This window comes from Phyllobates terribilis, unplaced genomic scaffold (genome assembly GCF_046119375.1).
Source record: "Phyllobates terribilis strain yellow unplaced genomic scaffold, ASM4611937v1 Scaffold_644__1_contigs__length_891845, whole genome shotgun sequence".
In the NCBI taxonomy this organism is placed as follows: Eukaryota; Metazoa; Chordata; class Amphibia; order Anura; family Dendrobatidae; genus Phyllobates; species Phyllobates terribilis.
This window is the reverse complement of record NW_027363404.1, coordinates 446,380-474,168: the sequence shown is the minus strand read 5'-3', so window position 1 is coordinate 474,168 and position 27,789 is coordinate 446,380. Positions and strand designations below refer to the sequence as shown.

Below are 27,789 nucleotides of genomic sequence, written 5' to 3'. Positions count from 1 at the left end.
GCTTTCAAATTACTAATCATGTTTATCTGTATCTTGGCTGGAGTATAATTTGGGCCTTGTAGCAGTGTGCAGTACTGATTCTATTAGGCAATCTATACTAAACTCCACCAGATTTAAAATTACTAACCATGTTTATCTGTATCTTGGCTGGAAAATAATTTGGGCCTTGTAGCAGTTTGCAGTACTGATTCTATTAGGCCATCTATACTAAGCTCCACCAGCTTTCAAATTAATAATAATTTTTAGCTGCATCTAGCCTGGAAAATAATTTTGGGGCTCCTAGATGTGCAAGACACATGAGTGCCTTCTTGCTGCACTACCTGCAACATGACCCTCAGATTGTCAAAATTCGAAATAATCCTGACTACTGGGTTGCCACACTCTTAGATCCCCCACACTCTTCGATCAACCTTTTCATTTTAATAAAGAACAAAAAAATGGTCATTTTTGAAATTATAAGCATTAGCAGGTTATTAGAAACTGAAATCAAACAGTTTTCAACTCAAAACTTTATTCTAGGTGATGTTACATTTGCACATAGGACCCCTTGTTCGAAAGGAGCTTCTGAACTCTCTCTTCCATTGAATTTGTCAGGTTTTGGATGGTTTCGGCTTCAATTGTTTTGCATGAGGACAGAATACCCTCCCAGAGCTGTTGCTTAGATGTGAACTGCCTCCTGCCATCATAGACACTCCTTTTCACGATGCTCCAAAGGTTCTCAATGGGGTTGAGGTCAGGGGAGCATTGGGGTCACACCATAAGTTTGTCCCCTTTTATGCCCATATCAGTCAGAGATGCAGATGTGTTATGAGCAGCATGAGACGGTGCATTATCATGCATGAAAATGATCTTGCTGCGGAACACACGGTTCTTCTTCTTGAACCTTGGCAGGAAGTGCTGTTTGAGAAACTCCACATACATTATGGAGTTCATCTTTACCCCTTCAGGGATCCTTAAGGGGCCGACAATCTCTCTCCCCATGATTCCAGCCCAAAAGATTACTCCACCTCCTCCTTGTTGGCACCGTAGCCGTGTTTGCATGGGGTGTCCATCAATCAGCCATCCTCCACTCCATCCATCTGGACCATCGAGCGTTGCACGGCACTCATCGGTGAACAAAACAGTTTTGAAGTCAGTCTTCATGTATTGTTTGGCCCACTGGAGCCGTTTCTGCTTGTATACAGTGGATAGAGGAGGTCGACAGGGTGGCTTACGCACAGCTGCAAACCTCTGAAGGACCCTGCATCTTGTTGTTCGGGGGACGTTGGAGGCACCAGCAGCTTCAAAAACTTGTCTGCTGCTATGACAAGGCTTTTTTGCCGCCGCTCTTTTAACCTGACGTAATTGCCTGTAGGAAAGAGTCCTCAATTTTCCCTTATCAGCACGCACACGTGTGTACTGTAAATCAGCTACATACTTCTTGATTGTGCGATGATCATGATGAAGTGTCTTGGCAATGTTGTTTGTACTTGACCTAAACACTCCACAATTTGTTGCTTCTCAGCAGCCGACACATCCTTTTTCTTTCCCATTTTGGCAGAAAATGTAGGCTGCTTAATAATGTGGGACAGCCTTCTTAAGTAGTCTTGCCTTTCATTGGACACACCTGCCAAACTAATTAGCACAGGTGTCTGCAATTGCTTACAGTGATATAAAGAGCCCTGACACACATCACCATCAATAAGTTTAACTGACAAACAAAAAAATTCTTCCCTTATCACTCCTAAACACTTTTTGCATAATAATTTGGAACACAGTGTTCATGTGCTTTTCCACAAAACACCAGTGGTTCATGTAGTGAATCTTACAGTTCTAACTTGCCAACCATGGTCTGTATGGAGTTGTTCAATAAAGGGCCCAAAATTAAGATAACATAGACGGTAGAGGTCTCTATGAATACGAATTCCTAAGTATTTGATACCCTGTGAGGGCCAGGCAAAGGGAAAGTTGGACTGGATGGAATCCTGTATGGATTTGGGGAGGGATCGAGGGCCTCAGACTTCGCTGCATTGATTTTAAAATTTGACCATGTAACAAAGTGATCTATTTCAGCCATAACAGCAGGGATGGATATATGTGATTGAGTGATATATACTAGAACATCATCAGCAAATGCAGAGCACTTGTACTCGGTGCCTCCCACCTCAATCCACCTAATATTGGGGTTATGGCGAATTGATGAGAGCAGGTGCTCCGTCACTAGGATGTATAAGAGAGGGGACAGAGGACATCCCTGCCTTGTCCCATTGGTGATTATGAAAGGTGATGAAAATGTTCTGACGCGCCCCCTGGGCCTTGGGACACCCGGAGCCGGACCCTTTTTGGTGGATGCTGGGGGTTGTAGTCTCCGTGGCTGCGACCCGGTTCCGTTGCTCAGGGCGGTCAAACCAGTGGCGGAACTATTTATGTGGTCTTGATGTTTAAATGTCCGACTACGCCACCCGTGGATTGCGGTCAGAGTGAATCGCCGCTGCAGGGCAGACCGCTGAGGCTGGTGTTGTGGGTGCAGCAGAGCATAGTATAACTCCCCACGGGAGGAGTATAGCCTCAGGGCAGTGTATGCGGAGGATGGGGGTGATGGTGCAGGGCAGCAGCAGTAACGACACAGAGTCAGTGATGCAGTCCAGGGCCTTTACTCACAGTTTTTATTATCCAGACCACATCTGCAGGTAACGGCTGCCCACGTCGTACTGTGCTCACCAAGTGAGGGGCTCGGCCAACTCCCAGATAACTTTGGAGCGCTTCACAGGACCCCCTTTGTGTGTGCTTTCTCTGGCCTTTCTTACCCCACCAGTGACCACGCTTCTGTCCGGCTGCCTTGGGCTTCCTCTTGGTAAAATTGGCGCCAGTTTCCCTGACCCTATGTGGTGCCTTCCTAGCGGGTGTAGCGAGGGGTTGCGCCACATAAAATGTCACAGCCTCCAGTTTCTAGCTGAGGGTCGTTTCCCGCCTCCACTACTTTCTGGGACCGGTCTCCCCCTTTGGCCTGACCCCTCCACGCAGGTGGATTCGGGCGTGCGGTGGCGACTCGCCAGTCCGCACCCCTGGGATCCCCTCGTTCCTCGTTCCTGGAGCTTTCTCCGCTCCTCTTCCTTCCTTCTCCCTCTTCCAGGCCTGGGCCTCTGTTACTAGGCCAGCCTCCGGAGCAGAGCTCATGCAGAGCCCCTGCTCCCTGTCACTTCTGCTCAGACTTCTCTGCACTGAACTAAGATGGTGCCCACCTTTTATACTCCCTTCTCAATGCACCCAGGAACTGCTTACTCCCTGCTCCTGCACTACAGGGTTCCCCTTCCTCGGTGTTCCCTCCCCCCACTCCAGCCAGGGACAGGGACTGTCGTGCCCATCTCAGGGGCATATTGGTCGCCCTGCCCCACGGCAATGTGGTGTAATGCATGCAGGTGTCGGGGTCCTGATCCACACTCCATCCTTACCTGAGAGTGAGATATCACACCTCTGGGTGAGGTGCAATACCTCTGTAGCAACCGAGCCCTCGGGGTGCTACAGTTCCATTTATCTTCAGCCTAGGTGATGTATTGCGATACAGGGCTGTGATTTTGGCTATAAAAAGGTCCCCTAGACCCCTACCCCAAGCTTTTTAAGAGAATAATATATGGCGTGCCAGAAGACTCTATGGAATGCTTTCTCAGCATCCAACGAGAGTATCTAATTACAAATTTTTAACTGCATCTAGCCCAGGAAATACTTTGTGCCTAGTAGCAGTGTCTGCTAGTCAGCGGATTATCCCAGCTGTTAAGCAAGCTACACTACCTGTAGTTTGGACACTTAATTTTTTCAAAGGAAATGCTTCGGGCCCCCAGGATACTCAGTGAAGAGCATCGGGAGGCACCCCAAGGCACAGGGGCTGGGACTGACGGTAGGATGCCTTGCGGTGGACCGCCAAGCTCGATCCTTATAAAAGCTTTTTAACTGCAGAAGCTTTAGTGGACGCTATTGGAGCTGGAATTCCAGCAGCTGCTGGCATCAGACTTGCCCTCCAATAGATCCTTGTAAAAGGATTTAAAGTGTACTCATTCAAATTAGAGAGACAATTTAAATGAAAAAGCTTAGACCTGCCTCCACCGCAGGGGGGCTCGCTCAACCCACCAGCGGACAGGCACCAGTATTGGGAGAGGGGGGCTGGCCGTCAGGGTCCAACGCAGCTCTGGCACAAACACGGCGACACGGAGGTCGCACAGGCAGGAACGGACTGGCCATGTCGGCTTCGCACTTTTTTGGTTTTAGAAGGGCATGACATGCCTATATCTGTGTCTCCCCTCCTTTTACTCCTCCACCTCTTTTCTTTTCGCATGACTATATGTACTTGTCACTTTTCCATGTGTTAGTTGTGTCTTCTGAACAGTTTGTCAGCTTTTGGACACCTTTGAAGTGTTTTCTATGTGTTTTCTATGTGTTGCTATGTGTTTTTGTTTGCCTGCCATTGGTTTTAACGGTGTTCGAAGGTGTTCGTCGAACAGTTCGATGAACAGTTCGTCGAACATACGGGTGTTCGACGAACCGAACCGAACTCGAACACTACGGGGGTGGCTCAACACTAGTTAGCACATAGATGACAAAGCAAAGGCATGGAGGACATTATTATTATTTCTTTTTAAAGCACCATTAATTTGTGGGTGCTGGACTTGTGAACAGGGTTATATACATATAACAAGTAGACTGGTACAGAGAAGAGGACCCCGCCCTCAAGGGCTTATAAAATACAGGGCAATGGGGAAGTTGACAGAAGAACATTATACAGCAGTACGGAGCTGTGTAGCTGTGCATCCAGCTCTTATGTAAGGTAAAACACTTAAGAGGAAGCTCAGTCCTCATTTTCCTCAGTCTGTGTCTCACTCCTCCTTCCACTCTCCATAGAGTATAACGGGCAGCGTCACGACACCACAGTGAGCCTGCTGTCCGTCTTCTCTCAGCAAGTTAGATTTGAGTTATTTTTTTTTTTATGACAAGTTCAGGAGGTAGGGGGAGTGGATAAGTAAGCAGATTTCTCTGATCAGATATATTACAAGGTGTTTTGCTTTGTTTTTTAACAATCTCCTGTTCTATTGAGTTATGTAAAGCTGGTAGAAAATACAATTTCCTTTTATATCTTGTAAATTGTAAAGTTTAATATTTTATGATGAACACAGTGCATGTGATCTCCGTATCAACAAAAGCTTCCAGGCTCTCTGCAAAAACGTGAAGACCTATGGGCTTCTTGGCTCGATACTCCTGGCCTAGCACCACTGAGATTCACAAGGTTTAGGTTGCTAAACGCTGTCAAGATTGAGACCTTGGAACGGATTTGGTTTCTTGCTCTCCTTTCCCGATTATGTACACCCTGCTATGGTGTACGGTTTTATGTACTCTCATTTATTGCTGCTGGAGAAGGTAAACCTCATAAGCCCCTTATTCCTCGAAGAGTCCGAGACCACTAGAGGAGGCCCTAGGAGATTACCTTATGGGGCATTCTGATCTTTTTGTGATAATGTGCCTCAAACTTGACCAAATAGACTGTCAGTCTCTTGGAGTTGGAGTTGAGTAAGAAGAAAATGTAGAACAATCGTACCATCTTTCGACTATATAGATATATCTTGTTTTGGGAACAGCAAAGGCCGGGCGGAAGGGGTGAAGGCTTTGCATGGTTTTGTAGGTCTCGCCTTGCATATCCTGAAGATAAGGATTTTAAGTTGTCATAAAAATCAACCACAACTTCCTTCAATGGGAACAAATATTTCATCATGATCTGGTGTTCGTCTATGTAAAGAAAGCTCTTCTGCTCTGCTCACCGGGTCTGCGGAAACAAGCAATTGGCTTTATTGGAACGTAGTTCACATTGGCATCACGACTGCCATTCCTCATGGAGCCATAAACCAAGAGATCAGTCTTCTAAATGAAACAAAATGAATCCTTGTGGGTCCCAATGACTTATAATTGGTATATCCGGTCTTCGTTATTTCTACATACATTACCACTACCAAGGGGGTACATAGGAATCATGGGGCCCCATAGCAGAAGCTCTAATTGGGCCCCCCCCCCAAAAAAAAAATTTAAATAATTGTCGGGGTCACCAAAGATCAGATCTCACAACTTTCCATCCTTTACATAGTGATTTTCCTCCAGCTGAAGTCCTAGATCTCTCTTTCATTGCCCCATAAAGTGTGGTGCCAATAAAAGGGCCCCCCAAACACAGTATGAAACCCCCATGGTGAATTCCTCCACATGCACAGTATAATGACCCTACTGTACCCCACCTCAACTCCCAGGGTAAATTATGCTGAACCCAACACAGTATTATCCCCCAACTGTGAGCCGCTAGAGAGGATGGTACATAATAAGGGAGGGTGTTATACATAATAAAAGGGGAAACTATATAACTAAGGATGGCGCTATACATAATAAGTGAATACACTATATACTAAGGGACTGTGCTATACATAATAAGACTACATTCCTGTATCAGTGTGCAGTGTCGGTGTGCTGCCCTGTTTTACCGACGCATTGAGCATGTCCTATTCTAATCCTCAAAATCGGATCAGAACAGGACATTCTCTGACCCTCACAGATCTCATTCTCAGATCCATGATTTTCATGGATGTGTGAATGGATCTATAAAACTGTACGAGTCCGTGGACCAGCCGATAAAAAATCTGGCAGCACACAGGCATTTCACACAAATGTGAGAATGCAGCCTAAGGGATTTTACAGAGAACATTATCACTCCAAGTCACACAGTGCAGATACAGAATAATATTTACATCCAGGCACTTACCGCTGACGTCTCATCTGATCAGAGTCGGTTTCTGCTGCTTCTTCTCCATCTGGTCAGACCTTCATGTCGACATCCCCCAGCCACGACTCATCTTGTCACGATGATCTCCAGCCTAGAAAATAACAAGGTCACATATTGTATGCATACATGTGTCTCCCCTGCTCTGCGCCCCTGAATACAGATATGTACCCCCCCCATTAATATACTATTAGCCACTTAGTAATCAAAATATTAAGTGATAAGCAGCACTGTGCCCCCCATTAACTATAATCTTCACCAGCCAATAATATAAATTTTTCAGTCTCTGTGACTCTCCCCAATTAACTGTAAGGCTATGTGCACACAGAAAACATACAAGGCTTCACAGTACAAGCAAAGTGAAACCCCCATAATTGCTCTCTCCCAGCACCCCCATCATTGCTCTCTCCCACCACCTCCATCATTGCTCTCTCGCAGCACCCCCATCATTACTCTCTCCCAGCACCCCTGTCATTGCTCTGTCCCAGCACCCGCGTCATTGCTCTGTCCCAGCACCCTCATCGTTGCTCTCTCCCAGCACCCCCATCATTGCTCTGTCCCAGAACCCCCATCATTGCTCTCTCCCAGCACCCCTGACATTGCTCTCTCCCAGCACCCCATCATTGCTCTGTCCCAGCACCCCCATCGTTGCTCTGTCCCAGCACCCTCATCGTTGCTCTCTCCCAGCACCCCCATCATTGCTCTCTCCCAGCACCCCCATCATTTCCTCTCAGCACCCCCATCATTACTCTGTCCCAGCACCCACATCATTGCTCTCTCCCAGCCCCCCATCATTGCTCTCTCCCAGGCCCCCATCATTGCTCTCTCCCCACCCCATCATTGCTCTCTCCCAGCACGCCCATCATTGCTTTCTCCCAGCACCCCCATCATTGCTCTCTCCCACCACCCCCATCATTGCTCTCTCCCAGCACCCCCATCATTGCTCTCTCCCACCACCCCATCATTGCTCTCTCCCAGCACCCCCGTCATTGCTCTCTCCCAGAACCCCCGTCATTGCTCTCCCCTTCCACACCATCCCCATCATTGCTCTCCCCAGCCCTATCAGCCCCATTATTGCTCTTCCCAGCCCCATCATTCCTCTCCCCAGCCCCATCATTCCTCTCCCCAGCCCCATCATTGCTCTCCCCAGCCCCATCAGCCTCATTATTGGTCTTCCCAGCCCCATCATTCCTCTTCCTAGCCCCATCAGCCCCATTATTGCTCTTCCCAGACCCATCAGCCCCATAATTCTTCTCCCCAGTCCCATCATTGCTCTCCCAAGCCCCATCAGCCCCATCATTGCTCTCCCCAGCCCCATCAGCCCCATTATTGCTCTTCCCAGCCCCATCAGCCCCATTATTGCTCTCCCCAGCCCCATCAGCCCCTTTATTGCTCTCCCCAACCCCATCCGCCCCATCATTCCTCTTCCCGGCCATATCAGCCCCATCATTCCTCTCCCCGGCCACATCAGCCCTATTATTGCTCTCCCCAGCCCCATTATTCCTCTCCCCAGCCCCATCAGCCCCATTATTGCTCTCCCCAGCTCCATCATCCCATCATTCCTCTCCCCAGCCCCATCAACGCCATTATTCCTCTCCCCAGCCCCATCAGCCCCATCATTGCTCTCCCCAGCCCTATCATTGCTCTCTCCAGCCCCATCAGCCCCAATATTGCTGTCCCCAGCCCCACCATCCCATTATTCCTCTTCCCAGCCCCATCAGCGCCATTATTGCTCTTCCCGGCCCCATCATTCCTCTTCTCAAACCTATCAGCCCCATCATTCCTCTCCCTGGCCCCATCAGCCCCCTTATTGCTCTCCCCAGCCCCATCATTCCTCTCCCCAGCCCCATCATTCCTCTCCCCAGCCCCATTATTGCTCTCCCCAGGCCCATTATTGCTCTCCCCAGCCCCATCATTGTTCTCCCCAGCCCCATCATTGCTCTCCCCAGCCCCATCATTGCTCTCCCCAGCCTCATCATCCCATCATTCCTCTCCCCAGCCCCAACAACTCCATTATTCCTCTCCCCAGCCCCATCAGCCCCATTATTGCTCACCCCAGCCCCACCATCCCATAATTGCTCTCCCCAGCCCTACCATCCCCATCATTGCTCTCCCCAACCCCATCATTCCTCTCCCCAGCCCCATCATTGCTCTCCCTAGCCCCACCATACCATTATTCCTCTCCCCAGCCCCATCAACCCCATTATTCCTCTCCCCAGTCCCATTATTGCTCTTCCCAGCCCCATCAGTCCCATTATTCCTCTCCCCAGCCCCATCATTCCTCTCCCCAGCCCCATCAGCCCCATTATTGCTCTCCCCAGCCCCATCAGCCCTCTCCCCAGCCCCAATATTTCTCTCCCCAGCCCCATCATTCCTCTCCCCAGTCCCATCAGCCCCATTATTGCTCTTCCCAGCCCCATCATTCCTCTCCCCAGCCCCATCAGCCCCATTATTGCTCTCCCCAGCCCCACCATCCCATCATTGCTCTCCCCCACCTCCCCTCCCCAGCATTTCAGTAAAAAAAAACGAAAAAAAAAACAACTTACTTCAGCTCGCTCCCCTCCAGCATCCTCCTGGTTGCCGGCAGCTTTCTTCCTGACCTAGGCGCGCTGCATGATGACGTCATCAAGCTGCATGCACCTGGGTCAGGGAGGAAGCAGAGGATGAACCCTCCAGCTCCGCTGCTATTCTCCTCCTGACAGCAGCGGAGCTGCAAGGATCGCTCACTGACTGCCACGTGCAGGGAGCAGCAGGACCTTGCGGGCCCCTTGGTGCAGCTGCATGGTGGGGACCCGGTGCAGCTGCACTGGCGGTGGTATGTCCACCCCTGGACTGCTATGGGGCCCCCCCGGCTCACGGGCCCCATAGCAGTCGCGTGGTCTGCCGCCATTGGCGGTACGCCACTGACCGCTACATTAAAAGGGAGTGGAAACCTGATATAATGGAGGGTGTCAGAAACCAAATTGCCTGCTACGTGTCTCTGCTCCACTTGGCTCCTACATTAGTTTTGCTACATCTACTCCAAAATAGGGTGACATTTCCTATAATCTGCCGTCCTTGTATAATACGGGGTTATCTAGGACTTTGATAGATCAGGGGGCTTCTTACACTCGGCACCCCACTGATCCATTGTTTGCAGCTCACATGGCACCCAAAAGTGAACAGTGTATGGAGTCAGGACACCACGTAGTGGACATTCTCAGGTACTACAGCTCAGCTCCCATTGAAGTAAATAAGAGCAGAGCTGCAGAACCTGATAACGGTCTCTACACAATGTACAGAGCTTAGGTGTTCCACCTCCGTATACTGTGCACACCCAGCTGCCGGGGGAGCTGCTGCGGACCTCCACCCATCCAAAGGTTAAGTCATCAATATCTAAGTCTTGGACAACCCCTTTAACATATGGAGAGTTTAAGATAACACATATAATGTGTTTGCAAAATTAATGTTTATGATATAATTTCCCAATAATATCACCTCAAATCTTTGTGATCCAATGGTCACTGACCTGACACAGTGACATGATCTTTCCAAGATAGTCATCTGGTGAAATAATTGTACCCAAAATCATAGCTTCAAGATATTCCTTTACTACAGATTTGTCAGGAAATTCAGATGGATTTACAATAGTAATCTCCGATTCTCCATATTCCTAAAGGAATAATGTGGAAAATTAGATGGGATCATACAATTGGAGCCGATCTGCAGAACCCGGCAGTGACTAGTGACCAGCGTGCTGGAGCGGTGTGGATCCATCTGGCCACCGCTGCACACAGCAGATTGTTGGTGATGCCAGTTGTTGGGACTTCCACCGATCTGACATTGATAACCAGTGCTGGGATTAGGTCATTAATGTTACAGTAGCAGAAAACCACTTTAACTGCAAATACTGAACAAAAAATGTCAACATCTCAACATCAAAGTCCAATTTTACTGATTTTGTTTCCCCCAGAAGTAATGAAACACCCTGATAGTTAGTTTTGGCGTATGGCACAACAAATCAGAGTGGCCCACAATACAGCGCAGAGTGGTTACGTTTTGCAGCCTATGATCCACCAGATCCATGTATAAGGCATTACTGCATCATGGAAGCCATAGACAGAAAGTACCTTAATCAGCTTTGGAGAGGACAGCACAGCCTTGTATGGGACTGTAGGGGACGTCATTATGACAGATGCATTGTATTCCTGTTCCAGTCTCTGGTTAAACACCTCCATGTGTAAAAGCCCCAGGAAGCCCAACCTGTGCAGGACATGAACGTTAGTTATAATTTATATAGAGAGGCAAATATACCAAAAGTGTTAATAAAATGGGAAACTACTTAGTGCTCGATAGGGATCCACCACTCTAATAGAAATTGGTCTGGAAAATACCAGTAACGCGGTGTCCATCATAACAGAGAAACACCAGGCTATTTGCACTGCCTACTATACACAAGGCAGGTCGTAGAATGGACTACAAACCAGTTCAAGACCAGATCATTTCTGATCATCACCAGGCATAATTTTTCTTTTTCGTACATGGGATTTTAAGATCTCTAAAAATGTCTCTGGTTCAGTCATCCAAATAACTTTTGTCTTCATTTTGTCATTACTGAATTCCCCTGTAACTGGGGCTTATATGCCAGGCCCAGTTACAGGGGAATTCAGTAATAAAACATGACAAAATTCAACTTCCTGCAAACTGCTGAGTCAATCTGGGGCTAACCAAGCAACGCATGCTGCCAGCAACCGGTACTCACATGATCACCGTCATAGCTTCCTAAACTATAGCACTTGTTTAGGAAACAATCAGGAAGGCAGAGGTGATAATAAACCATTTCTGACTTCTCTATGGGAAGTCCAGCAGGCTCATGTGTACATGTACATGTGTATTGATGAGGATATGAGGATTCAGATCTACACAATACTGTACTGATGACAATCCTACCTATGGAATTGCAGGATAATATGTCACAAACATATCTGGATAAGCTGGAGGTTTGGGCCGAGAAGTGACAAATGTGATTTAACAATGAAAAATACATTTTCACTAGTCAGACTCCATATGGAACATGGTGCACAGATTTGGCCACCAGTGTGCAAGAAAGACAAAGCCGAAGTCTAGCAAGTACAAGGTGGGAAATTAAAGTAAAGATGGAATAGGTGGACTGCAATACAAGGAAAGAGTAATACAATTAATTATTAGTTAAAATTATTAATTATTATTAAATTATTAGTTAAAAAGAAATGCTAAGGAGTGACCTAGTGTAATATATTCAGTACCGTATCTATAACAAAAGGGCCAAGACCAGGATTCTTTACTGTAAGAGCGTGAGACTGTGCAACTCTCTGCGTGATACAATGCTGAATTCACTAGGGGACTAGATACCATTCGTGAGTATAATATACAAGTGGTTAACACATTACCAAGATGAATTGTTGAGCCAGTGGTTTGTTCTGCCAAAAATTGGCCTTTACCTTGTAACGTTTTTTTGCTTTCCTCCTGATCATTGTTACAGAAGAATTTTCTGAGCTGAAGATGGTTTTTTTCAGCCTTACACACTAAATCAATAATTACCTTTCACAAATGACCCCTTTTCAGAAATTAAAGTTATTGAAATGTCTATCTAATGCTCAATTAATCGGCCAGTAGGTGATAACTGTGCTCTTATGATCACTGTAGGACACATTAATGCCCGCATGGTATATTTTCATCATAAGTATAGGAAATGACTGAAATAAAATATATAGTGATATAAAATAAGTCAGATAATGGCAGTAGTAGACGCACCTCCAGCCAGCACCCAGAGCTGCACTGCTGTCCCAACTAACAGACCCACTTGAATCGTCCAAGGTCAGCTTTTCCAGCGCACTCTTCAAATTGCTGTATTCGGATTGGTCAACTGGAAACACTCCTGGAACAGAAAGCTAAAAGAAACCAGTAGGGTATGTTCCCACAATATTCTGAAGTGGATTCTGCTCCAAAAACCACATTTAGGGGATGTTCACACTGAGTTTTTTGACTGCTTCAGAAAAAGAAGGGGCCGATTCATCCAGCAGTTTACGTTTGTTTTCTAGTGTAAAATTGCTTAAAATTTTGTGTGTTTTTTCGCCCGTCTAGGACCACTTTGCCAAGTTTTTGAAAAGTGGTCAGAACTCAACTGGGAGTGGGTATGGCCACTCAATAAATGCACATAAAAAAATCCACATCAAAATACTGTGTGTGAACTTACCCCAAGGGTGTGTGCACATGGCGTCTTTTTCAGCCTAGAATCTGCCAGATAAAGCACCCCATAATATGAACATAATGCACAGCAATGTCAAAGCAACATTGCTGTGCACATCTTCTGTCTTATGTCTTTTAACCACTTTAGGATTCGGAAACTGAAGTGGTTAAAATAAGGAACAGGTTCATTCTTTGAGCGTCTTTCGCTAGGAAGCCGCCTGCTCTCTATAGTTACCAGTATAAAGTGAAAAAGCTGCAAAGCCGCTGGAAAAGACACCTCAGGAAAACGACCGTCGCGGTCTTCCTGAAGCGTTTTTGTCTGGGAAATCTATGTGGCGGTGCCGAAATCTAAGAGACGCCGTGTGCACATAGCTTAAAATGGTTTTCCAAAAAGTCAGGAAACAGCAGGAAAGGTGTTCAATTCAAAATCCCTATTCTCTCCTCTTTGTTCCCCCCATGGCTCCATCACTATTGCTCCGGTAGTCCGCACTGGTCTCCGCTTACTTCCTGCAGACTTTCCGTACATCATTCATGTGACTAAGGTACTGGCTTCAGCAGTGAAGCCGACATCTCCAGCACATGACCTTTAAGGCTCCCGATTATCTTAAAGAGTAACCCTCGTTTTAATTGTTATTTCATGAATCAATAGTACACATGAAATTAAACAACATTGTAATTTTCTTCATTCTCTGCCAAAATGTATCATTCATTATGAAACTCTGAGGTAAAATCTGTATTCAGTGAAGACACTTTCCCATTACTGAGATAGGAGATGGCAGCTGCTACTGATACAATTCTATGTGGGCAGGAAGAGGGAGGAGCTTGAGACAGCTTTTCCCCCTTATCAGAAGCAGCTGCCATCTCCTATCTCAGTAATGGGAAAGTCTGTCTTCACTGAATACAAATTTAAATCCTCAGAATTGAGACTTGATGATGACTGATCAATTTTAGCAAATATAGAAGCAAATTTCTTTGATAAGATATATTACAAAGTTTCTTATTTTCATGTAAACTATTGATTTATGAAATAAAAATTAAAACGATGGATACACTTTAACCACTTTACCCCCGAGGGTGGTTTGCACGTTAATGACCAGGCCAATTTTTACAATTCTGACCACTGTCACTTTATGAGGTAATTTCTCTGGAACGCTTCAACGGATCCCGCTGATTCTGAGATTGTTTTCTCGTGACATATTGTACTTCATGATAGTGGTAAAATTTCTTCGATATCACTTGCGTTTATTTGTGAAAAAATCGGAAATTTGGTGAAAATTTTGAAAATTTTGCAATTTTCCAAATTTTAATTTTTATGCACTTAAATCAGAGAGATATGTTACACAAAATAGTTAATAAATAACATTTCTCACATGTCTACTTTACATCAGCACAATTTTGAAACAAAATTTTTTTTTTAGTAGGGAGATATAAGGGTTAAAAGTTGACCAGTGATTTCTCATTTTAACAACAAAATTTACAAAACCATTTTTTTTAGAGACCACATCACATTTGACGTGACCTTGAGGGGCCTTTATGACAGAAAAGACCCAAAAGTGACACCATTTTAAAAACTGCACCCCTCAGGGTCATCAAAACCACATTCAAGAAGTTTATTAACCCTTCAGGTGCTTCACAGGAATTTTTGGAAATTGGAAGAAAAAAATCAATATTTAACTTTTTTTCACAAAAATGTTACTTTGGCTATGCGCCCACGATGCAGAAATGCTCAGGATTTTTCCTGAGCGTTTCTGCATCTCCCTGGCAGAAAAAAACGCATGCGGATTGCACTTGCGTTTTCCTGCCAGGGACATGCGGAAGTAAAGCGTTCTTCACTTGCATTTCCGTATGCGGGTTGACAAGCGCTTTCCAAGCGATTTTAGCATCACTTGGAAAGTGCTTGTCATCTTGGTCACAGTATATAAACCCACGCAAACGGCATGGATTTATATACTGTGACCGAAAGAATGGTAAAAAATAAAAAATAAATCTATACTTACCCTCTGATGGCCCCCGGTGTCTTGCTGCGCTCATCCTGGCTGCCGGCAGCGGTACACTGAAGGACCTGTCGACATCAGCGTCGCGTGACCCGTCACATGACTATGACGTCAGCGCAGGTCCTTCAGTGTACCGCGATCTGTCGGCATGAGAGGAGGAGTGCAGCTGGGGCCGTCAGAAAGTAAATATAATCTTTATTTTTTATTTTATTCTTTTTTTTACAGTTTCTATGATACCCGGGTCCGGAGGAGAGTCACCTCTCCTCTAGACCTGGGTACCATCCGCACATTAGAACGCATGCATTCCGCATGTCCTTATCTAGTGAAGCGGAATGCATGCGTTCTAATGCAAGTCAATGGCGGCGAAAACGCAGCACTTCCACAAAATAATTGGTAGTGCTGCGTTTTTTTCCGCAATGATAATCCGCAGCGGAAATGTCCGCAGCATGTGCACAGCACATGCGGATTATCATTGGGGAACATGGCAGGCCTTCTACCATGCGTTTTTTATGTGTTTCTGCAGCATTTTTGCCGCTGCGGAAACGCTTAAAAAACGCATTGTGGGCACACAGCCTTAGACCCAAATTTTTTTATTTTTGCAGGGGTAACAGGAAAAAATGGACCCCAAAATTTGTTGTGCAATTTCCCATGAGCACGCAGATACCCCATATCTGAGGAAAAAACACTGTTTGGGCGCACGGCAGGGTTCGGAAGGGAAGGAGCGCCATTTGACTTTTTGAATGTAAAATTTGCTTGAATAATTAGCGGACACCATGTTACGTTTGCAGAGCCCCTGATGTGCCTAAACAGTGGAAACCCCCCACAAGTGATCCCATTTTGGAAACTAGACCCCTTAGGGAACTTATCTAGATGTGTGATGAGCACCCTGAACCCTCAGGTGCTTTACAGAAGTTTATAACATTGAGCAGTAAAAATAAAATTTTCACATTTTTCCAACAAAAATGTTTTTCATCCCCCAATTTTGCATTTTCATAAGGGTAACAGGAGAAATTGCACCATGCAATTTGTTGTGCAATTTCTCCTGAGTAAGCTGATACCCAATATGTGGGGGAAAACCACTGTTTGGGTGCACGGCAGGGCTCAGAGGGGAAGGAGCGCCATTTGACTTTTTGATTTGTAAAATTTGCGTTTGTGGAGTCCCTGATGTGCCTAAATAGTGGAAACCACCCCCTCCCTTTCCCCAGTGACTCCCTTTTGGAAACTATACCCCTCCAGGATTTTATCAAGGGGTATAGTGAACATTTTGAACCCAGAAGTACGACACAGAATTTGATAACATTAGGTCATCATATTGAATAAGTTGTCATAAGTCTTGAGTGCAAGTGCTTGCTACTTGAGTTTTCATCAGGTACTCGGGTATGCACCAAGTATCGCGGGTGCTCAAGTGACATGCTCGAGTCCCTGCCCCGCATGTTTCACGGTTATTAGACACCCAAAAAAAAAACATGCGGGGATAGCTCGTGCATCATGCTCGGGCAATCCCCGCGAGGTTTTTTTAGCTGTATAACAGCTGCAAAACATTTGGGGCGGAGACTCAAGCATGACACTCGCGCACCCGCCATACTCGGTGCATAAGCAAGCACCCGATGCAAACTCAAGTAGCGAGCACTTGCACTCACTAGTCGCCATATCGTCATCATTTTTTTTTCTTTATTTCTGAAAAAATCCCAACCCCAACCCAAACCCTAGCACAACCCTAACCCTAGCACAACCCTAACCCTAGCACAACCCTAACCCTAAAGTTTATTTTTTACGCCGTTCCTCGTGCAGTATAAGTGATTAGACGTCTTTATTCTTTGGGTCGGTGCGATTACAGCGATGCAAGATTCATATCGGGTTCTTATGATTGACAGCTGTCACACAATAAAAGACGCATTTTTTTGCAAAGACTAGTTTTTGCATCGCCATATTTTGAGAGCTATAATTTTTCCATATTTCGGCTGACAGAGTCATGTGATGGCTTGTTTTTTGTGGGACAAGTTGACGTTTTTATTGGTACCATTTTCGGGCATGTGACATTTTTTGATCGCTTTCTATTCCGATTTTTAGAAGGCAGAATAAATAAAAACCAACAATTCAGGAATTATTTTTTGTTTTTTGTTTTTAATGTCGTTCTGCATCTGGTAAAATTGATAAGGCAGCTTTATTCTTCGGGTCAGTACATTTACAGCGGTACTGCATTTATATATTTTTTTTAGATTTTGGCGCTTTTACACAATAAAAGCTATTTTATAGAAAAAAATAATTGTTTTTGCATAGCTTTATTCTGAGAGCTATAACTTTTTTATTTTTCGGTTGTTGGAGCTGTATGGCAGCTTGTTTTTTGCGGGACAAGATGACGTTTTCAGTGGTACAATTTTTATTTACATTCGTCTTTTTGATTCCATTTTTTGTTTGGCGGTATGATGATAAAACATCGCTTTATGTTTCGTTTTTTTGGGTTTTTTTACCATGTTCACTAAAGGGGTTAACTAGCAGGACAGCTCAGGTCGTTCCGGACGCGGCAATACCAAATATGTGTACTTTTATTGGTTTATTTTTTTTTCCCATAAGATTATTTATTTATGGGTACAATATATTTTTATTTTTATTTTATTATTTTTTTCATTTTTTAAAAAAATATTTTTACAATTTTTTTTTTTTACTTTCTGACATTTTTATTGTTTCACATTGTCCCACTATGGGACTTTCACTTTTTGTAGCCTGATCGCCTGCATGGCATAGAGAGCAGCAGCTCCCTATACCATGCAGCCTGTCAGCGCTGCACAGGGAGAAGTTACTTTGGTCGTGCACTGCGCATGACCAAAGCAACTTCCTGCCTCCTGGTGACCCGGATGTTGTCATGATGACGTCGGGTCACCATGGCAACATCCGGCACTGGACTCAGACGCCCCTGGACGCCAGCAGAGAAGGCAAGTATAGCGCTTACCTCCTCTTGTCACCGGAATGCTTCGATCGATTTTGATCACAGCATTTCGGGGGTTAATGTGCCGGGAGCGGTGCGGGACTACTCCCTGCACATAGCACAGGGTGTCAGCTGAAGGCGAAAGGGCGTCGTCGGGGTTTACAACGGCATATCCCCCCAGGCTATTTCTTTCTTTTGCAAACATTATGTAAGTAACCCTTGGAAAAAAAAAAAAAAAGTCTCTACTCTAATGCATCCGCCTTACAGGTTTAACTTCACTACTTGAGTGAATAGGCTGCATAGAGTATATATATTATTGTATTTGTCTGCACTGCCTTGAATTCTACTTATATGTACACTTTTTTGCACTTTTTCTGCTTACTAAATGTGTATATGTGCACATTGGCACTTTAATTATTGAAGGCTTCCTTAAATGTGTATACACACTTTGTTCAGCAACTATAGCACTTTACTAAAAAGGCATGTGCAATATTAGTTACAGATGTAATATACTATTATTTTAAATAGGGTGTTGATTGAATTTTTTGTAATAGCCAAGAGGGATGTATGTTTGTTGTGGGCTGTTTTGAAGGTTCCTGTTTTTTAACTTCTACTAGTATTTTTAAAAAATATTGAAATAAATTATTTATTTTACGAGTCTTTTCTCTTTTTGCTTCCTTATAACCGTGGGTTTATAGCCTGAGGTTTTTGTGTTGATAAATTTTGATTGGAGGTAATAATCTTTTTGACCTTTTTGGGATAACATAGCACAGGGTGTCAGCTGTAACAATCAGCTGACCCCCGGCGGCAATCTCGCCCGCACCGCTTGTGTGCGGGCGAAATCGCCAGGGAGTATTAATACGTATCAGGCCCATAAGGCCCAGGGCACAGATACGTACTAATATGCCCTGGGTCAGAAAGGGGTTAAGTGTCCATATGAATGATATACTGGATGTGGTCACTGCAGGAAGTGAGCAGGGACCGTGAGAGCCGCAATTTTCAAAGGGCAGAGATTGAGAAGGTCTTTTATTTTTTTATTCCATATGTAATCATTCCTAGATTCCCATCTCTCTGCTATATTTATTACAAATCGCAGAAAACCCATTTGATGTTAATTGTTTGGGCTTTTTTCATGCGCCGAGCATCACTCACGAGGAAAACAAGCTTCAAAGAACAAATGAGAGGAGACAGTCCATGCATTATGTATCACGGTGGCGTGTCATTACCAACCCCCTTGCTGCAGCACTCCCTAAATTCCCGACAATGTAGCAAAAACCTTGCCCACACGTCACGGCTCTGAGCTGACTAGTCCTGGTGTATCGTGAGGTTCCTTCCTTACATCTCTCCTCAATTATCTCGGCTTCTGTAAAATAGGCTGAGTCTAATGGGATGAAAAATGCGGCTGCAGAATAAATGTTCTCTGGCATTTATCTACTCTGTGATCACCGTTCCTAATCCAATCGTGGAGGCGTTCCTGGCCGTTACAAGGAATTAGAAGCATTACTAAAGTGTGATAGGCGAGGGTACAGCGCCTGTGCCTGTCATGGATTCTCAATAGAGGTGGCTGGGAATGGTCGCTCTCCACTGAAATGATCGGGAGGTGCACATACTTCCCACGAGAAAGCACTTGAATTGTCAAGGTCAATCTATTCTATAGCTGTAACTTTAGCCTTAAAGGAATTGATACTGTGGGTTACATCTGGTGCCTGGGGGGCAGTGTTTGGTATACTCTGTGTCCCTCTGAAGAAGCTATAAAAGTGAAACGCGTGTTTAGGAGAGTGGCAGGCACATAATGGGTAAGGCTCTCCTCAATACTGGCACTCAGGCACAAAATATGTAGAATTCACACTACACTAGGGATGAGCAAACCCCGTGGATTTTCGTTTTCAACCAAACTTTAGTCCAAAGTTCGGTTCGGGTACCAGAACTTGAACCCGAACCCCATAGAAGTCAATGGAGACACAAACTTTGCTGCTGTAAAATGGTCGTAGTAAGAGCTAGGGGTCTCTCTTTCTTAAAATGAACTTGTGAGTGTTCGGAGTTCAGCATTGGACACTAGGTGTCCGGTATGAATCCCAAACTTTACAGTTCGGGTTCGCTCATCTCTACACAACACTCATTATACTGTTGTACTAATAGATTACACGTATAGTCCATGTGATTGACTATACATTCATTGTTGAGGACGCTCTTGCAGATGTGTCTAATCTCTGATGTCACTCCATCTGGAGGCTGAATCTTGAACTAAGTGCTCTTGTAATACAGGGTTTAATACTACGCTAATAAAATATATACTGTATACTGTACAATAGCTTTATGACCCCGTTACACAGTTTTTGAGCACTTGAGCTGAAGTTCTTCAAGCTCAATTGGTGTTTTGCATAGTCTGAGGGGGCTATAGGTGTAATTCTGCTTAGATTTTGACTTCGATGTGTGTTGCCGTTACATTGGCATAATACTTTGTTCCATGTACAATATTATGTAGAACAGAGTTTTGATTCTAAATGGACTGTAGATAAAACAGTAGGTCCTGGAACAGTACCAATACACATGCTCTGTAACTAGCCATCCACTCTTTTGGAGTGGACGATTCCTCATTATCAGCATTCTGTCAGCACTATAGGTCCTGGGACATCCTTTCTCTCATTACTCAGCATGCATTGCTTCTGCCATTGCTTAATGAGATGCCTACAATTAACTGAAAGGCTGCATCTCTGTTATGCCTGCATATACAGTTTGACAGGGAGGAGCAGAGAGACAAAGGCCAAGCCCCACTTCCGGTAATCCATATAGGGGGGTTTCTGCTGCTAGAGACAAATTACACTTGGACAGAAGGGAGACCCTAGCGGCCGACACTTATGTTATCTAACCCCTGAAAAGTAACTCCAACTTAATTGAACTTCATAAAGGGATTTTGCACATTATCTATCGAATAAGATCAAGTACAGCGACCATTTAATTTGTATTAGGGTTCAACTCACCTGCAAACACCATGGGTTTCGCAGGCTTAAAGCCAGGCAGAGGCTCCACTGGCTGCTTCAGTAAATGCACAGTGTCTCTTATTTGTGCTTCCTGTACGTCATTCATCCCAGCGATTAGATAACCTACTTGCTCAGCATATCTAGGAAACAATGAGAGTAATATAACATCACAATTAGTGCAGATTCAAATTCTACATTGAATATCAGGTACAAATCTACCATAAAAGAAGGTAGCAACGGCTCTGGGACCCAGCACTGCATGTGTTCACTACAGCTATATACAGCTGGCACTAGAGGGCGCTCACTGGAGACAGACTTCTACTGCTGCGGTTGGGTCCAATATTAGCTGTACATAATCACATGTCAACAGCTCCCCCTGGTGGTGGCTGCATGCAGCAAAATAGTATTTCATCAAGTTACATTCATTTAAGTCAGAAATGCTGTGAGATTAGTCAACACTGAATTTTGGATCTAAAACTAATTTGGATCCAGCAACATATTTGTTGATAACTTCCCAGAGCCTAAATACCACATCAGAGAGCTCTACTAATCGCACTGTAACAAGCTGAGAACCATCGTGCGGCCACAACAGATTTGTATTGAATGGCAATAAAAACACAAAATTGTATTTTAATTTTCAGAACTTTCCATAACACAATATTGACATTTTATTTGCTTTAATAACAGAATCCCCTTTTTGCTCTGCACTCTCCTGGGCACCAAACATACATGTATTTTCATAGAAAGCAGCACCAACAGGAGCGTCACTACTGGACGCAGGATTAGAGTGCCATCTAGTGGCACTAAAAGAATATTCCTAGTGTGCTAAAATGTCTATTATATCCTGCACAGGGTCATACACAATTTGAAATGCTTTGGAAAAAATTACTTTAAAAAAATGATGAAAAAACCCTTTTAAAAAGGCACAGAATGCCATAAGAAAAAAGAACAAAGAGAAGAAGTGGTGCTGAGATGGGCCGGCTGCAGTTTATGCAGATCCTTGGGTGACAAAGTGCATGTGGGATAATCGTCACTTTTACAATTTTTTTAATCTCTTTTTTTTCCAGTAGATTTGCTGTATCTGGGCTTTTTTTTGCAGTTAGAGCTGTAGTTTTTATAAGTATTTTCTGATCTCTTTTTATTACTTTTCTTGGTGAGGCAAAGTGAACAAAAAAAAATCCAGAGATTCTGCCGTTTCATCTTTTTCATTCCATCACCCACACGATTGGATTTATACAAGATATTTTTTTTACTTTTAACACAAACAGATGTGGAGAAGCCAAAAATGATGTAACGGGAGAATTTAACTTTGCAGGCTCAGGTCGCCGAAAACATACAATCGCTTTACCGCTACAGTGTAGAGTAAAATTACCAATCTGATATTAAATCCGGATATGGAATGGGCTTCATAATTGTACAATCATGGAAGACATGGAGGCCTTCAGTAGGATCCTTGGCTGTCAAGACAATGCCATTGCCACATAACACTCATATGATTGATGATATGACATGGCTTTATAACTGATGGGGAGCCGTACCCCACTTATTCTCAGAAAGAGGGGGATGCTTTCTTTGCCTGCACAGCGGCACTCTAAGGCTATGTGCCCACGATGCAGAAATGCTCCGGATTTTTCCTGAGCGTTTCTGCATCTCCCTGGCAGAAAAAACACACGCGGATTTTACATACGTTTTTTTCGGCCAGGGACAAGAGTTTTTCACGCGTTTTGCACATGTGATTTCGCATGCGGGTTATCAAGCGCTTTCCAAGCGATTTTAACATCACTTGGAAAAGTGCTTGACAACTTGGTCACACTATATAAATCCATGCAACCGGCTTTTATTATAGTGTGACCAAGTTAGTTTAAAAAAAAAGAATAAAAATGGTAAAAAATAAAAAAACACATTATACTTACCTTCCGATGGCCCCCGGTCTCCTTATCCGATGTGACCCGTTACATCACTAAATGACGTCATGGAAGGTCCTTTTAGACCATCGCGAGCCGCTGGGGAGCCAAGACGCATCAATAAGGAGACCGGGGGCCATCAGAAGGTGAGTATAAGGTTTATTTTTTATTTTAAATTCTTTTTTCTTTTTTTACAGGTACTAATGGTACCCGGGTCTGGAGGAGAGTCTCCTCTTCACCAGACCCGGGTACCATCCACACATTGAATCGCTTAATATCCGCATGTGCACATGTAGTCATGCGGATATTAAGCGATTCAATGCACGTCAATGGCGGCAAAAACGCCGCGCTTACGCAAAATAATTGGTAGTGCTGCGGATTTTTCCGAAATGATAATCCGCAGCAGAAATTTCCGCAGCATGTGCACAGCACATGCGGATCATCATTGGGGAACATTGCAGACCTTCTACCAAGCGTTTTTTAAGCGTTTCTGCGGCGGAATTGCGGCTGCGGAAAAGCTTAAAAACGCACAGTGGGCACACAGCCTTACGCGGTGAAATGAGCTGCATCTGGATCTCGTCCACCTAAAGGGACTGTCAGCACAGAATGACTGTTCAAACTAAGTCCCAACTCTAGTTGCTTCATGGCGGCGCCAATCATTTATATACACCTTCCCACCTGCTTGTTTTCCCTCTATCCACACCCTCCTCTTCTTTGATTGACAGCTCTGGCTTCATAGAACCAGAGAAGGAAGGAGACAGAGGTAAAACAAGCAGGTGGGAAGGTGTATATAAATGATTGGCCAACGCCGTGATCCACGGAGCGCTTGTGCTTGGTTTCAACAGCCAGTCTGTGCTGACAGTCCCTTTAAAATCAGTGTTTCCCAAACTCCAGTCCTCACGGCCCCCCACAGGTCATGTTTTCAGGATTTCCATAGTATTGCACAGGTGAGAGAATTCCTGATTTCTTGATGATACTTTCATCACATGTGTAATACTGAGGAAATCCTGAAAACATGACCTGTTGGGGGGAAAACCTGACCTGTTGGGGGCCATGAGGACTGGAGTTTGGGAAACACTGCTTTAAATGGAGCGTTGCTGCAGTTTTATTATTCAGCGATTAGCAGGATCCCCCAACAATTTCTTAAGCAATGAGAAAATGCAGTCCCTAATGATGTCCTCTGACAATAAGCAGATCACGGACAGCAGATGCATTGGGTTCTGCATTTCTTGGAGAATGGGATGGGGCAGCTTCTGTCTTCTCAGTGATACAATCAGGAAGGAGATGCAGCGTGAGACAATCCCTGTCTAGATCTTTGATCTTATCATCAATACAGAGGGCTGATTGGTGAAGACAGAGGGAAAGGCTAATAAAATTATAAAAAAAAAACTTAGTTTTTCGCCTTGGGTCAATATGCCAACCTCATTGACTTCATAGCACTTGCCAGAGTGGGCAGACACGATTGAATTGCCTTTACACACGTCGCCTCCACACAGGGCGATGCTGGCTACGACGCCTCTGTACTGATCAAACGTTGAGTCAAACAGCAGGGCTTTAAGAGGGCTGCCCTTTTCAATCTTGGCACTAAAACACAAAAATAAGACATCCTGTTAAGGGGTATAAAGGTAAGTAAACCACGTTCAGTCCAGGGTGATGAATTCAAAAAGACAAAGTTTATTCCGCCATGACATAACGTTTCGACCTGTTATAGGTCTTTATCAAGTATATACAAAGACATACAGGGATACTGATCCCCTTTAAGGAAAATCAGTGGCCAGAACCCTTTAAATTCCCCTTAAATGGTCCAAAACTGAAACTGTGGGAACAATAGAATCCACTTAGGGTTCAGCAAACTTACAGTCAAGAGTTTGATAAAATTATCTACACCCTTGTGTCTCCGGAAAGCATAGCATACATTCACGTGCTGAAAATGCCGACCAATGCTGGAGTGAGTAGAGGTCTGCAGCTTGTGACACTCCTGCTGTAGAGAAACTACAGGTCCCAGCAGGCTGACGGTCTCTCATCAAGTTATGCTGGGAGCCGCAGTTTCACAAATAGTGCTAGAGGATCCATGTCAGAAATATGAGGCTGTCACTAGGGTTTCTCCCACAAATATATAATCGGACGTGGAGAGGATCTGCACGTGGATGAGCCCTATTCTCTATCTGTGAACATACTACTCTCCTTCACTCAGATTCTAAGTGGCTCTGCAGCGCATCTGTGCAGAGCAAGCTGTCAATCAAAATCCGGGCCGGGTTTACAGCCGTCGCCCCATATATAGTGATATAGTGAGGTTAATTTTCTCCCAGTACCTGCACTATCAATAAGGCGGCCGGGCAACATTGTAACAATATTTATCTGCAGATTAACCCTATACCTGCAGGTACATAACATTTTCCAAGGTGACAGGTTCACTTTAATAAAGAGAAGATGGATAGAGCATCATTGAAACCTGGCTCACCCCCTCCGACACGGCCTCTCCTGCTGCAGTTTCATACGGCGGATTCCACCTCTCCCACACCCCCCGCCCCACCGGCAAACACGGTGGAGGAATAGGTTTCCTCCTCTCAGATAGCTGCTCCTTCACGCATATCCCACTGCCACCCTCAATTACTCTCCCCTCTTTTGAAGTGCACTGCGTGCGCATCTACTCCCCCTCCATCCTCCAACTGTCTGTCCTCTACCGCCCCCCAGGATCAACCACCACTTTCTTTGACCTCTTCACCACTTGGCTATTTCATTTCCTCTCCGTTGACATCCCCACTATCCTCATGGGCGACTTCAACATCCCCATTGACACTTCCCTCTCAGCTGCCTCTAAGCTTCTATCCCTCACTTCCTCCTTCGGTCTTACTCAGTGGTCTTCCACACCCACCGACAAAGACGGCCACACAGTGGACCTCATCTTCACCCGCCTCTGTTCCCTATCTAACCTCTCTAACTCACCTCTCCCTCTCTCTGACCACAACCTACTTACATTCTCTACCCTCTCCTCTCCAGGGCAACAATCCCCACTCCACAAACTTGCATACCCTTGCAGAAATCTCAAACACCTTGACCTACACTCACTCTCTGAATCCTTTCTCCCTCTTACAGACATTAGTTCCTTACATGATGCAGATGTTGCTGCCACTTTATACAACACCACAACAGCTGCAGCTCTCGATTCAGTCGCCCCCCTCACACATACCAAAGCTCGCACAATCAACAGGCAACCCTGGCACACCGGCCTAACTAAAGAACTGCGACGGGCCTCCAGGGTTGCTGAGCGTAGATGGAAAAGGTCCCACTCCAATGAGCACTTCATCGCATTCAAACAGTCCCTCACTACCTTCAAGTCCACACTCACGGCAGCAATACAAACATACTTCTCATCTCTCATATCCTCCCTGTCTCACAACCCCAAACAACTATTCAACACCTTCAATTCTCTCCTCCGTCCCCCAGTGCCTTCTCCCTCTCCTCTTATTTCAGCAGAAGACTTTGCCTCGTTCTTCAAGCAGAAGATTGACACCATCAGACAAAGCTTTTGCCTAAAGCCCCCACTGCCCCTCCCCACACCTACTCAACCCTCCTCCTCCAAAACTACCTTCTCCACCATTACGGAAGATCAACTTTCCTCTTTACTCTCCAAATCACACCTCACCACCTGTAAACTTGACCCAATCCCGTCCCACCTCATCCCAAACCTTACCATTATCTTCATCCCACCCCTAGCCCACCTCTTCAACCTGTCACTAACAACTGGTGTCTTCCTCTCATGCTTCAAACATGCCTCAAACACACTCATCCTCAAAAAGCCCTCCCTTGACCCATCCTCTCTGTCTAGCTATCACCCCATATCACTTCTCCCCTATGCCTCAAAACTACTGGATCAACACGTCCATTCTGAGCTGTCCTCCCACCTCTCCTCCTGCTCCCTCTTCGACCGCCTACAATCTGGTCTCTGACCGCACCATTCTACTGAAACTGCACTGACTAAAGTCACCAACGACCTACTAACCGCCAAATCTAAGTGACACTACTCTGTCCTCCTCCTCCTTGACCTGTCATCTACCTTCGACACAGTGGACTAATCCCTCTTACTACAAACTCTCTCATCTCTCGGTATCACAGACTTGGCCCTATCCTGGATCTCCTCATACCTAACAGACAGAAGATTCAGTGTCTCCCACTCACACACCACCTCCTCATCTTGCCCCCTATCTGTCGGTGTCCCCCAAGGTTCAGTTCTAGGACCCCTGCTCTTCTCCATCTACACCTTAGGCCTGGGACAGCTCAGAGTCTCATGGCTTTCATTATCACCTCTATGCTGATGACACACAGATCTACCTCTCTGGACCTGATATCACCTCCTTACTAACCAAAATCCCACAATGTCTGTCGGCTATTTCATCCTTCTTCTCTGCTAGATTTCTAAAACTTAACATGAACAAAACAGAATTCATCATCTTTCCGCCATCTCATTCAACCCCCCCCCAACTGACCTATCTATCAACGTCAATGGCTGCCCACTCTCCCCAGTCCCTCAGGCTCGCTGCCTTGGCGTAACCATGGACTCTGAACTCTCCTTCAAACCACATATACAAGCCCTTTCCACTTCCTGCCGACTCCAACTCAAAAATATCTCCCGGATCCGCACATTCCTCAACCATGAATCTGCAAAAACACTAGTGCACGCCCTCATCATCTCCCGCCTCGACTACTGCAACCTCCTGCTCTGTGGCCTCCCTTCCAACACTCTCGCACCCCTCCAATCCATCCTAAACTCTGCTGCCCGACTAATCCACCTGTCCCCCCGCTATTCCCCGTCTCTCCTCTCTGTCAGTCTCTTCACTGGCTCCCCATTGCCCAGAGACTCCAGTTCAAAACCCTAGCCATGACATACAAAGCCATTCACAACCTGTCTCCTCCATATATCTCTGACCTAGTCTCTCGCTACATACCCGCACGCAACCTCCAATCCTCACAAGATCTCCTTCTCTACTCCTCT

At 45.2% G+C, this 27,789-nt stretch overlaps 1 pseudogene; it reads right to left on the bottom strand.

Moving 5' to 3' along the window:
• The window catches only part of LOC141234832 (translation factor GUF1, mitochondrial-like), an 83,496-nt pseudogene that overhangs the window by 27,650 nt on the left and 28,057 nt on the right, over window positions 1-27,789 (bottom strand).